Here is a 13819-nt window from a genome sequence, read left to right on the forward strand (position 1 = left end):
TTCTCCTTTTCTCCCTCTTTCCTTCTCCCTCTCTCCTCTCCCATTCTCTCCCTTTCTTTCCCCTCCTCTTCCTCCCTCCTCTCCCTTTCTCTTGTGTCTTCTCCCATTCTCACCCTCACCTCTTTCTTTCCCCCTTCTCCTCTCCCTCCTCTCTTCCTTTCCCCCCCATCCCCGTTTCTCCCTTTCCCTTTTTTCTCTTTTCCTTCCCTCCATCTCCTGACTGGGGTAGAATTCAGTCACTCCAGTGCCTTTGTTTGTGGGACCATGGAAAATCATTTTCTAGTATCATATTTTCACAGACCACAAATAGAGCTTTAAAGAGGGGAAAGGACTTGTCCAGGGTCATAATATCAAAGTTAGCAATGGGGGAATGTGGTGAGAAGCTTGGTCTCCAGACTCTCAGTCTGAAACTCTCATGCACAATCCCCCCAGCCCCTGTTTCCTAGATCAGGCAGCTCCCTACATTACACCCCATCCCTTCACCCTCCCTTATTGCATCTAAACTTAATGCCAATCCCCTCTTCCTGTAAAAGAAAAAAAGCTTGAAACACTTCCCTATGTTGCAGTTTTTATCTCCCAGTGTTGATATAAAGAATCTAACAGGGTCTTAGAGCTGGAGGATTATGGAATGTTAGGACTGGGAGGGAACTTAGAAATACAAGGTTAAAGCTGATAAAGCCCTGAGAATGAAGAATGTTGGAGCTAGAAGGCAGAATCCAACCCCCTCGTTTCACAGACAGGGTCCCAGGGGAGGGAAAGGATAATAATAACTCATATTTAGACACTGAAGACATATCTATTATCTCCTTTGATCTTCAGTAGCAACTATGTGAGACATAGGTACTACAAGCTTCATTCCCATTTTATAGAAGAGGTAAATGAGGCCCAGAATGGGAAAGTGCTTTGCTTGTGGTCATGCAATGAGCATCAGAGAGGAGATTTAGATCTAGGTTCTTTTGCTGGTGGGTCCAGAACTCTCTCTATTAGACTACACTGCCTGTCCTGAGATTTGCATAAGGTAAACAGGTCCCAGACAGATCTGGGACACCTACCTTGCCCCCTACTCCAGACATCGTGTCTGGTTTCTCCTCCCTAAAATTTAAGTTTGGGGCTCATTCTCAGAAAATGTCCTTCCTTAGGTCCCTAGTAATAGATTTCTTAAGAGACAAGAGGATTGGCCCACACTGGAGGAGACCAAGACTTTCCTTTCTAGCCTTTATTAGATTTTTTTTTTTCTATCTGCCTGGGCCCATAGTTACAAATTAAATTGGCTTCCTGACAGGAGCCCCCTGACACCACTGTGGCTGGCTGGCAATAGATGGGTGGTGGACTGACTCAGAGCAGAGCAAACCTTTTAATCAGAAATTAGCAAATATGCCATACCACCTAGAGTGGCTTCCAGAGCCCTGACTCAGGAAGTGCGACAGTAGAGGGATGCCCCATGACCTGCCTCAGCTTCCCAAGGACCAAGGGCTTTCCCTGATTACTCCTTTCTAAACTTCTTTGAACCTTGACCTCCAGTTGGAGGCTCCCGTCCCAGCCTCCCTCCCTCCCTGAGCTAAGAGATCTTCACTCCAAGCAGATTCCCTGTTCCCCTTCCTCTAGGTCTGCTGGCCATCCAGGGAATTCTGGTGGAGGTACCAGATCAGGGAGCTCCTCCCCAATTCCCCATCTCTTTCTTTTCTTCCTATGTCTGGTTTCTGCAAACTCCAGGCAGCAAAGGGAGGCTTTTTCTGTGGTTTACATAAACATACATTAAATGTCTTACTGTGTACAGACATGCAGTTTAAGTAAGACAGAGTCCCTGCCCTTCTGAGCCTAACAAGGTAGCTAGTTAACCTTTTTTTGTGTCTTGGATTGCTTTGGCAATCTGGTGAAATCTACGGACCCCTTTTCAGAATAATATTTTAAAATGCATAAAATAAGATATGTAGGATTACAAAGAAACCAATTATAATGAAATAGTTAATATACTGTTAAAAAAAAACAACACCAAATTTATGGGCTCCCAAGTTAAAACCCCCTGGTCTAGTGGGAGAATCTGACATAGAGCTCATAGAGTAGTTTATGAGAAATCCCCTGGAGCAGGCCTTTCAACTCTTTTTTCTGGGTCCTAGACCCCTTTGGCAGCCTGGTGAAGCCTATAGACCTCTTTTCAAAAGAAAGTCTCTAAATAATTGAAGGAAATGTTAAATTTCAGTTAGAGGTCAGTGATAATAGAGATGTAATTTCTTTCCCATCCAAGTTCACAGACCTCCTGAAATCTATCCAGGTCTATGAACTTCCTGCCTTTGAAAGTTACAAAATAGTGTTCTGTGCAGCCTAATGGAAGAAGCCTGTTGCTAAGAGGGTACCATGAGCAAAGGCACAGAAATGGGGAAAGTGAAGAAATACTAGCACCTCATGTTGATCTGTTTTGGCCATGGGCATGGAGAGGAGTGACCTAAACACCCCCTGGCCAGATCATGAAGGGCCTTGAATGGCAGGCAAAGAAATTCGTGTTTTACTCCTTGGGCAATAGGAGCTAGGGCAGCTAAGTAGACATAGTGCATGGGGCATCAGCCCTGGAGTCAAGAGGATCTGAGTTCAAATGTATCCTCAGACACTTGTTAGCTGTGTGACCCTGGGTAAGTCACTTAACCCAGGTTGCCTTTAAAACAAAAGGTTTTTGAGCAGAGGAGTGACATGACTAGATCTATACACAAGGAGAGGGATAGGAGTAAAACAGATATTTATTGAGCACCTACTGTGTACTAGACTCTGTGCTAAGGTGCTCATTTGATATCTCATTTGATTTTATTTAATAAGAAGGGTTATTCTAGCAGTGGCATAAAATGGGGGAAAAGAAGTGGGGAGGGGCAGCTAGGTGGCACAGTGAATAGAGCACTGGCCCTGGAATCAGGAGGACCTGAGTTCAAATAACAGCCTCAGACACTTAACACTTACTAGCTGTGTGACCTTGGGCAAGTCACTTAACCCCAATGGCTCTGCCTTCCCCCTTCCAAAAAGACAAAAAAAAAAAAAAAAGAGGTGGGGAGACCTGGAAGGGTGGAGTAGGGAATCTGCTTCTCAACACAGTTCTTCCCCTGTCTCCAGCTTCTTGGTCCCAGCAGCAGCAACAGAGTGGAGGGTTCCTAATGGGCAGATAGCTTATATTTATACAGTCCCTTAAGGTTTGTGTCTCTGTCTCTCTCTCTCTGTACACACACACACACACACACACACACACACACAAAATCTCATTTTATCTTCATAGTTACAGTACTCTTTAACCCCATTTTACAAATGAGGAAACTTTGGCTGAGAGAAATGAAGTAATTTGACCAGAGTCACCAGGCTTCTAAGTACTTGACTCCTAACTCCAAACCTGGAGCACGGACTATCTCCTCTACCACGCCACACTGGCTCCTGAAAGAGCACATCACAGGAGGAGGGAGTCCCGTGACATGGGACTAGGAATAAGACAGAGGGCAGAAGTAACAACTCAGATTCCCACTCCCGGGAGTTCCTCAGTAAGCTGATTTCCTGGTTCAAGCCAGAGCTGGGCAGCCTCAGTGTGGGAGGGCAAAGCCAGGCCCTGGCTTCCAGTCTGTCAGTGAGTATCTATTAAATACCTACTGTGTGCCGAGGGATAGGGATACAAAAAAAAAGGTAGGAGACGCTCCCTGCTCTCAAATTTTGTGGGCATAGGAAACTCCCTCTGCCAATGCAGGTTGGCACCTCCTCAATGCTTATAGTCCTAGAGGGTTCCCTGGGGCTTAATCTGCTTGCCCTGGGTCTGTATCAGATCTGGGCTGGGCTCGTGCCCAAGGTACTCCCATAACTCCCGCTATGTCCCAGCGCACCTAAGTCTAGAGGTGGCGGGCTTCATGGGAGGCGGAGGGTAAGAGGCTCTAAGACTTTTCCCTTTTAAGGAGAGCCTCAGACATAGTGTTACGGTCCCTGAGGGAGCAGGGCTCAACAGAGAGGGAAGGAGAGTTGTTTTGACTGTTTATAAACTCAGGTAGGAGGTTTTTTTAAAAATAAGTTTTATTGTTGCTTTTTGTTCTCAGACTGAAGTCATTTTCCCTCATGCTCCCTCCTTCCTCGTAGAATCTCTTCCTCTAGCAAAGAAAGTTTAAGCAAGGCCAACTTAGGTAGTGACTGTTTAAGAGTGTATATACCTGGAGGGCTTTGTGGTTTGCATTTTCTCTTTAGAAAAATTAAGTCTGCCCCTTTACTTAGTGTATTGTTAGCCTGAATACTTACATGGAGCTGTGCCTTTTTTTTTTCAGACTCTTTAAATTTACCTTTATGTTTTTTGTTGTAATTAATTAATTTATTTTTAGTTTTCAACATTCACTTCCATAAAATCTTGAATTTTAAATTTTCTTCCCTCTTCTTCTCCTCCCCTCTCCCCAAGACATCATGCACTCTGCTATAGGCTCTACTTATACATTCATATTAAACATATTTTCGCATTAGTCAGGTTGTAAAGAAGAATTAGAACTAATGGGAGAAGCCATGAGAAAGAAGAAACAAAACAACAGAAGAAAAGGAGAGCAAATAGTATCCTTCCTTCTGCATTCAGACTCCCAAATTCTTTCTCTGGATGTGGATAGCATTTTCCATCCTGTGTTTTTCCTAGTTGTCTTAGATCCTTGCATTGCTGAGAAGAGCTAAGTCTATCAAGGTCAGTCATCGCACAGTGTGGCTGTTACTGTGTACAATATTCTCCTGGTTCTACTCACTTCAGCAGAGTACCTCTTTTTAAACCTTTTCTATAGGGCCCAGGGAGAGACACTCTGGGCTGCAGCATAAGTCAAAAAAAATGTTTGTGAGATGTTCCCCAAGATTGTAGAAACTACCTAGTGTGTGTAGATTGGCAAGGCCTCTGTGTCACAGATCACACAAACTCTCTGATCTAATCTGTGGAGTTTAAACTGCAGACCTAACACAACCCGGATTATAAATGCCATGAGGGATGGAATTTTATAGCTCCTTCATCACCAGTCACAGAACTATACACACAGTAGGAGCTCGATAAAATCTGTGAATTTTGTTGCTGTATGAACATCTGTCTGTGCTCCCTTGAGGAGTACTTAGCATAGTACCTTGCACACAGTAGGCCCTTAATAAATGTTCACTGACTGATTATTGAGTATAGAGACAAGAAGGGTGTTCTAGAACCTTCCTTCCCTCAACTCTTTAATCCCCTATGGTTTGAGGAGCTAGATCAAGTGTATTGATCCATTCTACTATCCTGGGTTCATTCTTAGTCAACCAGGAAACCACCATGGCTTCTGGTTTGGGAACCCCAGGACCTCACCATGAGCTTCAGTTAGCACCAATAAAAGATTGAATTGGAAGCAGATGTGTGGTTAAGGTTCCCTTCCCACCCCAATCCCAAGCTCTAAACTTTAGGTGCAGCTCAGAATCCTCAATCTCCTTCCTCACACCTGTTGGTTTAGATCCAATCATTTGCTAAATGCTACACAACCATTTACCCAAGTTTTTCCTCTACTCTCATTCCTATGGCCTGCCAACCCAGCCCAAGCAGAATCCCCTCCTGGACTTCTGTACTAGTTTCTTAAGTGGCCTGCCCCTCACTTCTCTCTCCTCCTCTCTCCTTTCTGTACCAGTCACTAGTTTCATTTTCGGAAAATTTAGACTACCTTCCAGAGGCTGCTCAAGGATCTCAACCCAGCATTCAGGGCTCTTTCTACCAAACTGTCCCAAACTCCCTCTCCAGACTCATTTCACACTACTCCTTATATCTAACTCTATTTTCCGTCTAAATACCTTGTCCACTCCTTGACACCTGAGCTAGGGATAAATCTAAGGCAGAACTTTTTATACAGAGGATGGATGACATATGCTGCTTCTTACCCAAGGGTTAACTGAAGTTGAAAATAAAAATAGCTCCCAAGGAGAGCAGGGAAAATGTAGAAATAACAAAGCCGAAGTTGATATCTGAGGGAATCTGGACTCCACCTCACGTTTAGGACTCCAAGAGGTGAGGGAGGCTAGGCAGACTCTGGGATCATGCAACTGCTAGTCGAAGTGGGGGTAGGCAACCTTCAGGTCCTGTGTTCTTTGTAGGTAGACTCAGAAGGTCAGAGCTAGAAGTGGAATTTTATAGCAGGAAGCAGACCTGGCAGGGACCTTAGAACATCAAATATCAGGAGCGGCAGGATGGATCTTAGAACATAGAATGTCAGAGTTTAGAGGAACCTTAGAACCTCAAATATCAGTTTTGGGAGGGACCTTAGAACATCAAATATGAGAGCTGGGAGGGCCCTTAGAAATGGAAGGGCTAAGAATAAGTATTTATATAGGGCCTACTAATGATCGAGGCACTGTGCTAAGCGCTTTTTACAAATATTATCTCCTTGGAGATAATGAACATAGAATGTCAGGCCTGGGGGGAAGAAACTGAGAGCAAAGAATATCAGAGCTTGAGTGTGTGTGGGAAACCTCAAAACTAAAATGTCATTGTGGTGGAAAGGACCTGCCTAAGCAGGGAACAGAGTAGGTTAAAGCTGCTGGACTGGTCAGTATTGGGATGGGCTGCACTCCCAGTATGGACAGGATAGGGAGGACCCAGTCTAAAAGAAAGAGTAGCTGTAACTCCCAAGTCCTTATGAGGAAGATTCTTTGTCAACCTTAAAACTGAATGTGATAAGGAAATGGAAGCTGCTGTAATTATTTGTAAATAGTCCCAGAGGAAGATGTAGATGCCAGTGAGGGAGTGTGTTTTTATAGCTCTGTGGAGAGCCCCTAATGGCCTTTGCTGCCCCATTGGATTTCTGCTGTATGGGTGAGGTTTGAGGGGATTTGAAGTCCCTCTGATAGAATTTGAGCTCCTCTCTTGACATTCAGCCCTGATACTCTCCCAAGACCGAATCCCAGCTCTATTTATCTGGCAAAGGGGGAATTGCCCAGACTCTCTGGCCTCAAGGCTAGTTGTCCAAGGGCAGGCATCTGCCTTCCTTGGGGTACCCTCCCATTCAGCAAGCACCATTTGTCAAGGACTGTGTGCCTCCCCTCTTGAATGCTAACCCACCTCCCCACCCAACAGATGCTCAGGCCATGGGCATCTCCGAGTTTTCTTCAGTCCGTAGGGCTGAATAAAGCAGCTTTAGGCCCTGGGGGAGTGATTAGAAGGGGGAGGGGGAAGTAGCAGATAGAGGGTGGAAGGCAATTGTTCTCTGTTCCATTCCTGGAGGCCAGCTCAACCCAGCTAGGAGGTGGTGACTGGGCAGGCTGACAGGCAGTCAACCACACCTATCAGCCTCCTCCCCAAGGTCAGTCAAGGACACCAGGCTAGTTTAGCCCAGCCCCAACCTTACCTCCCTCTGACCCTCAGGAAACCTTGAGGCAGCCTCTACTGGAAGTACCCAAGTGTTCCCACGGTGGGGGCAGAAGTTTGAGAGTCAGATGGACTTTGACAAGTACAGATCCAGGTTGGTGAAATAATGGCAGAAGCTCCCATTTCCCTTCCCTCTAAGGGTTTATAAAGTGCCTGGGTGGTGGGGAGTGCTCACCAATCTGTACCACTTTCTTTGATTGGATCCCATTGAATCTGTCCCTCCGTCTATTCGGTTATGATTTCAGACAATGCCTGGGGCACAAGGAGCTTAAATAATCAGCTACTTATGTAGCAGGGCAGCCAGGTGGTCCAGTGGATGGAGTTCTGAGTCTGGAGTCAGGAAGCACTAGCTGTGAGACCCAGAACAGAAACTTATGTATCACTTCAGGGTTTATAAATTGGCTTAGGAAGGGAGGAACTAATCCTTTATTGTTGCTGTTCTGTCATTTTCAGTCATTTCAGACTCTTCATGACCCCATTTGGAGTTTTCTTGGCAAAGATACTGGAGTGGTTTACCGTTTTCTTCTCCAACTCATTTCACAGTTGAGGAAACTGAGGCAAACAGGGTGAAGTGACTTGCCCAGGGTCACACAGCTAGTTTGAACCTGGATTTGAACTCAGGAAGAGAAGTTTCCTAACTCTAGGCCTGGTGACCCGACCCCATTGCACCACCTGGCTGCCCAAATATTTGTTAAGTACCTACACTGCTCTACGTATAAGTGCTTAACAAATATTCTCATTTAATTCTCAGGACAGTCCTAGAAGGTTTTTACAGAGTGGGAGACTGAGGTTGAATGACTTGCCGATGGTCAGTAGACAGACAATGTAACTCCAAAAATCAGCTCTGTCTGATGCACCATGGAGGTAGGAGGAGGAAGACTCAAAGGAGGTTAAGTGACTTGTCCAGGATCATTCATATAGTTCGGGCCAGATTCTGAACTGCTGTCATAGCACTGGAAAACTGATCATCTAGTTCAATCCCCTCATTTTATGGGTGGGGATGGGAAATGACTTGTTCACCAACCAGTTAGATGTCAGAGCCAGGATTCGAATCTACTCTTCTAACATTAAAACCAGAAGTTCTTGGTTTGTGTGGTGTTTTGTGTGTGTGTGTGTGTGTGTGTGTGTGTGTGTGTGTGTGTGTGTGTGTTTACTTATCACCACTTAACACTTCCCAGAAATAAAGGATTTTCTATCCATCACTGTTTGAGCCGCTCAGCCTTTCCTGGGAGTAGCAACAGAACCCTGGAAACCTAGAACCTGAGAACCATACAAGAGGTTCTGCTGGACTCTCTGCTCATAGCTCCAACAAAGGCGACCTCCCTCCCTGGGCAGTGCATCCCAGGACTGGACAGCTCTCCAAGGTAGAAAGCCCTTTCTTTTGAGCTGGGTGTGTCCTTGTAACCACATCCCATTCACTCATTTTCTTCTCTGGGCCTAATTAAACATATGTTTATTATTGTGCCTCCTGCTAGGTACTAGAGATACTGAGGGAAAAAAACCACCCAGCACTGCCTTCAAGGAGCTTACAGTCTCATCTGGTCAAATCACACAACACTTCTCAAAGTGAGCCCCAAAGCAAAGCCTCTCATCAGGGCTTATATAGCTTTCTCCTAGGTCAGAGAATGTAACAACCCTCTTGACCCACTGCCCAATCACAAGGCACCAAGGTGTTGGCATTCCTGAAAAACAAGTCTCTCACCACAGGCTCCAGGTGCACTTAACTTAGGGGCAGGGAAGATCTTAAAAAATTACATTCCTATAACACAACCTTGCCCTGTTTCTCTTCCTATCTTGCCAAACTTCATCCTTGGTTTACCTCTGCAATCTTCCTTCTTTGCTCATATTTGAATTCTGCTGAGTACCAATAGAAAAAAGTCATGCACCTGTGCCAGTGAGGACCACTAAAATCTCATGTTTTCCTATGTCCAAAGGGCTATAAAACTGGGCATACCCTTTAACCTAGGAATACCACTATTAGGTCTGTATCCCAAAGAAATCAAAGAAAAGGGGAAAGGACATATTTGTTTCAAAATGTTTGTAGCAGCTTTTTTTGTGGTGGCAACAAATTGGAAATCAAGGGGATGCCCATCAACTGCGGAATAGCTGATCAAATTGTGGTGTATGATTGTGATGGAGTACTATTGTGCCATAAGAAATGACAAGGGAAGGTGGTTTCAGAAAAACCTGGGAAGACATATTAACTGATACAAAATGATATAAACAGAACAGGAGAATATTGTACACGGTAATAGTAATATTGTATGATGATCAACTGTGAATAACTTAGCTACTCTGATCAGTACAATGATCCAAGACAATTCCAAAGGACCCATGACATAAAATGCTATCCACCTCTAAAGACAGAACTGATGAACTGTGAGTGCAAACTGCAGCCTACTTTTTAAAAAAAATCTTTATTTTTCTTTGTGTTTTTTTTTTTTTGCAACATGGCTAATATGGAAATACTTCACACGTATAATCGATATCAAATTGCTTGTCTTCTCAAAGAGGAGAGAGGGATAAGAGGGAGGGAGAGAATTTGGAATGGGAATTTTTTTTTAGATGAATGTTAAATTTTTTTACATATAATTGGGAAATATTTAATGAAATAGACAAAAATAATTTTTACAAAGCTTTATGGTCTCTGATCTCAAGTGGGCCCTCACTGTTGCATGGCAATCCCTTTATTCTTCCCAAATTGACTGTCATATTGTTCCAAATCTTTTCTCTCAAAAAGTTTCTTATACTACCTCCTCCCCACTCCTTCTCAACAGAGGTTCTTGTGCCATAATTTCCTAAGAAAATAGAAGCTATCAAGTGTAAGTTCCCATAGAATGAAAACTCTTTAGTAGAGAATAAGTTCCTTGAGGGCAGGCAATGTTTTCATTTTTGTCTTGGGATCCCTGGTACCTTGCACAAGTGCTCAGCACATATTGGGTCAGTCAGTCAATAAACATTGATGAAGCCCTTACTGTGTGCTAGATACTGGCCTAACAAACAATTGTTGAATTGAATTATGTTGGTAGTTGCAAGTGATACTATTGACAGGACTTTGTAATTGACTTGAGGTGGAGATGACACTGAGATTTTAAGACTGGGTGTTATCAGCAGAAAGAGAATCTGAGAAGTCAGATTAATCCCTCTTTCATCTGAGAAGACAGCAGTATCAGTTCCCCCAAATTTGCTCATCTCTAGTTCTTCCAGCCAGGCTATTGTTGCATGGCCTCTGGTCCCACCCTGTATTCATCAGGAGGTCCCTAAAGGACCTGTTTGTATGTTCAAGGAAAGGTGTGGAGGGATCTTTGACCAAATTGGTAGGGTGACCCTAGGAGCGTGAGACTGAGTATCATGATGCCTGGGTCCTTGTGCTGTCCTTCAATGCCCTGGGGTGGTTGAGGGCCCTATCAGCCTGCCTGGTCGCCATTGGCAGAAAAAGGTAATTGTAGCTGCAAAGTGTGGACAGGCTGTGGGGCAGGGATTGGAGGCACAGCTGTCTATCTCTAAGGGACTAGACAGTACTGAATATTAATGGCAGGAAATGAATGTTTTTTGTTGCATTTTAGAATGGACATTAACAAGCGCTAAGGCATAACAAAGAGGGAAATTAAGATGAGGAAGGGACTAGAAACCATATAAAGATTTAGTGTTTATGGGGAGAGCTAAGGGTGTTGTTTAGCTTGGAAAAATAAAGATTTGGGGGAAGAACAGGAGAGCTGTCTTCTAGTATTTGAAGGCCATCCTTGGGGATATAGAGGGAATAGACACGTTCTGCTTGGCCTCAGAGAAAGAGAATTCAGAACAATGTGTAGAGTTGCAAAGGGGCAGATTTCTGTCTTTTGAAAGGGAAAAAGAAACAAAAAACCTTTCTAGCCATCAGAACCTTCTCAAAGGAGAAAGGGCTATCTCTGTGGTAGTGAGTTCCTCCTCATGGAAGTATTCAAATGGAGACTGGATAAGCACTTGCTTCATCAGCTACCATCACACCATCCACATGGAGACGTTCAGAATGCTGCAGATAAGTTTGCTCACCTTGGCAATGACCTTGTATGCTTTACAGGGATGTACATATAGAGGTATAGAAGATGGGGTTGACGCACCCATTGCCAGAGCTAGCTCAGTGTTTGGGAGGCTCTAAAGGAAAGTGTGGGAGAGAAGAGGTGTTAGACTGACTACCAGACTGAAGGTCTACAGAGCTGTGGTGCTGACCTCATTGTTGCATGCCTGTGAAACCTGGACAAGAAACTGAAGCGCTTCCATCTGAATTGTCTTAGGAAGATTCTGAAGGTCACCTGGCAGGATAAGGTACCAGACCCGGAGGTCCTTACTCAAACTACACTGCCAAGCATTCAAACTCTGCTTCAGAGAGTGCTACTCCTATGGGCTGGCCATGTTGTTCGAATGCAAAATGTATACTTTCCAAAAAGATTATTTTATGGAGAACTCACACAAGGTAAACGTTCACTTGGTGGTCAGAAGAAGCAATTCAAGGACACTCTCAAGGTCTCTCTTAAGAACTTTGGAATTGATTGTGTGACATGGGAGACACTGGCACAGGACCGCTCAGCATGGTGTGCCCACATCAGAGCCAGTGCTGTGCTCTATGAGCAAAGCAGAACTGAGATGGCTCAAAGGAAACACAGAATGCACACAATTGGAGAATCCACCCCAAATCTTCACACGCACTCTTTGTGTCCAAGCTGTGGTGGAGCATTCTGAGCTTGGATTGGTCTGATCAGCCACAGTCAGACACAGTGAAACTTGACTCTAGCCTCGGGATGAGAATGAAAGACAACATCAGGGTGGCTTGGTGGTGCAGTGAATAGAGCACCAGCCCTGGAGTCAGGAGGACCTGAGTTCAGATTCGGCCTCAGACACTTGACACACTTACTAGCTGAGTGACTTTGGGCAAGTCACTTAACCCCAATTGCCCTCCAAAAAAGAAAAGCAAAAAAAAAAAAAAGAATGAAGGACAACAGCCAGCCAACCACCAACAACCACAGATAAGCACTTGCTGGATATTGTAAAGGAAATTCCTGCTCTACTTGCAATTGATTCAGATGCCCCTGAAGACTTTTTCTAACTGGGTGGTTCTCAGAGACCACTTTCCTTTTGGGAGACAATTTCCCTCTAGCCCTCTCTCATCAGCCCAGTCAAGGTGGGAAGGAGTTTCCTCCCCAGGTCCCAGCCCTTTCATCAGGGAAGCTCTTTTCCCACTGGTCCCTCTTTCTCTCCTCGACCTAGTCATCAGAACTTAAATAGGGGCTATTCTGTAGGGAAGGGGGTGAGATCTTCACCTTTGTGAAAATTTTTCACAGACAATGTAATTCACAAAATGTAATTCTCCTTACATTGAGATGGGTTTTTTTTTTCCTATGTTCAGTTTAAGAATACTGCAATTTATTTTATAATACTTAACTTTTTTGGGGGGGTTAAGTGACTTGCCCAGGGTCACACAGCTAGTAAGCGTCTGAGGCTGGATTTGAACTCAGGTCCTCCTGACTATCCACTGTGCCAACCAGCTGCCCCCTTAACATTTATTTTTAAATTCTGAGTTCCAAGTTGTCTCCCTCCCTTCACCCATTAAGAAGGCAAGCAATAAGATGCTTATTATATAACTTTCCACAAGTTTTCAATCAATCAATAAGCAAATGTTTAGTAAGTGTTTGTCACTTGCAAAGAGCAGGTAGGTTATTGAAGTGCATAGAGCAGCAGGCCTGGAGTCAGGAAGACTCATCTTCCTGGGTTCAAATCTAGCCTCAGATCACTAGCTGTGTGACCCTCAGCTAGTCTTTACCTCAGTTTCCTCATCTGTAATATGAACTGTAAAAGGAAAAGGCAAACCACTTGTTCAATATCTTTGTCAAGAAAATCCTAAAAGGGGTCACAAAAAATAAGACAGGACTAAAAATGACTGTATGACAACAACAAAAGACTGAACAACCCCTCCCCACCCCCCAATATATGCCAAACCTTGTGCTAAGTCTAGGTATACAAAATCAAAAACGAATTTGTCCCTTTCCTCAAGAAACTTATATTCGAACTGGGGAGACAGCAACCTAGTGAAGTATTATTATTATTATTATTACCCCCATTTTATTGATGGGGAAACTGAGGCTCAGAGAGGCTTAATGACCTGAGGCAGAATTTGGATTCAGATCTTCCTGCCTCTGAGGTCCAATACTCTATCAACTATGATAAACTGCCTTCAGTCTGGGAGTCCTGCTGGATCTGGACTCAGCTGGCCTGACCCAGAGCTGGCTCCCATAATTCAGCTCTTTACGATTCTAAATGTCCAATTGCCAGCCCACTCGAACCTCGAAACAGCAGACCTTGCTATTCCCCATTTAACATGTGGGATCCTGGGACTCAGAGATGGTATCGGAAGATCATCAAAATCCTGTGATTTTTGAATGGGAGGGGGCCTTAGTGATGAGAAGGCCTAACGATTCAGAACTGCAGAGGACT

This window comes from Petaurus breviceps, unplaced genomic scaffold (assembly GCF_028583685.1).
Source record: "Petaurus breviceps papuanus isolate PSGF00001 unplaced genomic scaffold, PetGlider_PUasm1.0 103, whole genome shotgun sequence".
Lineage (NCBI taxonomy): Eukaryota > Metazoa > Chordata > Mammalia > Diprotodontia > Petauridae > Petaurus > Petaurus breviceps.